The sequence below is a fragment of the Alexandromys fortis genome, unplaced genomic scaffold (assembly GCF_014885135.2).
Source record: "Alexandromys fortis isolate MF-2015 unplaced genomic scaffold, M_Fortis_MF-2015_v1.1 scaffold_336, whole genome shotgun sequence".
NCBI classification, from domain to species: domain Eukaryota; kingdom Metazoa; phylum Chordata; class Mammalia; order Rodentia; family Cricetidae; genus Alexandromys; species Alexandromys fortis.
Window position 1 is genome coordinate 756,420 of NW_026068207.1, and position 1,831 is coordinate 758,250.

The 1,831-nt window shown below is 33.5% G+C and overlaps 1 long non-coding RNA gene across 1 annotated transcript in view; it reads left to right on the forward strand.

The window, feature by feature from the left end:
- Positions 1–1,439, forward strand: part of LOC126493271 (uncharacterized) — a 10,780-nt gene extending 9,341 nt beyond the window's left edge. Inside the window, exon 3 of the long non-coding RNA XR_007589785.1 lies at positions 132–1,439. This is a non-coding gene — a long non-coding RNA (uncharacterized lncRNA). The remainder of the gene's footprint in view (positions 1–131) is intronic.
- Positions 1,440–1,831: the final 392 nt, after the last annotated feature.

Below are 1,831 nucleotides of genomic sequence, written 5' to 3' on the forward strand. Positions count from 1 at the left end.
AATATATAATAAATATAATATATTATACATTAAGAAAAGATGTCAAAGGGTCAATATAAAATCAAAGGATTATGAGATTACTAACAATAAAATAATCCTTAAAGTTTTGTGTTTCTTCTGTCCCATATCAGGTGGCTCTTCTGACATGAGACAAAGATTTTGAATTTCATTTTAATAAGCATGCTGGGTTTAAAGAAGGAGAGATCCACATTCCAACTCCAAATCCAGTTTTAATTTTTAATTAGACTGTGACTACAAAAAACTATTTGAATTATATATCTGTAGAGAACAGCGGAAACAAACATCTGGTAAGATTTATGAAATTTTACCCTATTGAAAATGTGATATTCCAATAGGCCAATTTACTCTTTTTATTAAGATATTTTTTTCTGGACGATTTGTCCTTTTTCTTTAGATGTCTCATTTGCCCAGTGGTCTTCAGATTCCTTAGCTGGATACCCTTATTTTCCTGAAAAGACAAACAAAATACTTCCCCAACCCGAATTTTTTGGAGATTCTCTTTTGGCGTGTTAAATCTGGTGAAATGAAAAGCATTTGTTAATATTATAGGTTAGTTAAGATTAAAAGGTCATGATGTTTGACGAACTAGCATCTCTTCTCATTAAGAGGTGTATCTTGTTTAAATGGAATCTTTATCAATTTTGATGGTATCTATAGCTTTTCTTCTCCTGTGGAAACAAAAGCAAACCTAACACATCTCCTGGTTTCTATTCAGAGGTCAATACATCATTAAAGTGTATCGGCTGATTTAATTCCACAGCTGTTTCTCCACAGCTGTTGTTCCTTTCTCATTAGCATTTAGAAAATTCAAAGTTAATAAAGCATTATGTAACCTGTTTCTGGGTGTATTTGTCATCCCTTTCTGTTTTTTTTTAAACATATCCTTTAGAGCTCTATTTGATCTTTCTATAACTACCTGTCTTAAAGGATTGTGTGGTATGCTTTGTATTATAATAAGCAAAAAACTGTTTCATTTTCTTCGAGACATATGCTGGAGCATTGTCTTTATTTTTCCAGATATATTTATGATGGCCATAACTTCTAGCAAATGTGTGATTACCAAATCAATCTTTTCTGAACACAAAACAGTTGCCTATTGAAAACCTGACTAGGTATCAAAGATGTGGTATACATTATACAAAATGGAATACCTCCATCTGCCAGATTTTATTCCTTTGAGTACCCTTTGGGTTGCTTCCTGCAGAGAGTGGTGTTTGGTTGTATAAGGAACAAGTAGGACATTTCCTTATATCTTCTTGGCTTGTTGACATGTAATAGAAAAGTCCTTTTCTAAACCTTTGCTATCCCCATGATGTTTTTATGAGATTCTGGTCCCTTTAGCACATTTCCAATCAACAATTGATCAATTTCTTTATTACCTTGTGATAGAGGACCTGGCAGACTCATACAGGATCGGATGTGTGTTATGTATATAGGATGATGCCTATTCCTGATTACATCTTGTACCTGAATAAACAATGAAGTCAATTCTGTATCATCTGGTATAAATTCAGCGGTTTCGATATGTTAGACAACTCTGCATATTGCGAATCAGTAACTATGTTGACAGGTTCTTTAAAATCCCTTAGAACCATGAGGATAGCATATAATCCTGACTTTTGGACAGAATCATAGGGCTTTGTTCCACTTAAATATTCTGATTTGTAACCTGCCTTTCCTGAATTATTTGCATCAGTATAGAATGTAGGGGCTCCGGTTATTGGTGTGTCCTGTACAATGTGGGGAAGGATCTACTTAGTTCTCTTTATAAGTTGAATTCTCTTGCTTTTGAGATAGTTGTTGTCAATTT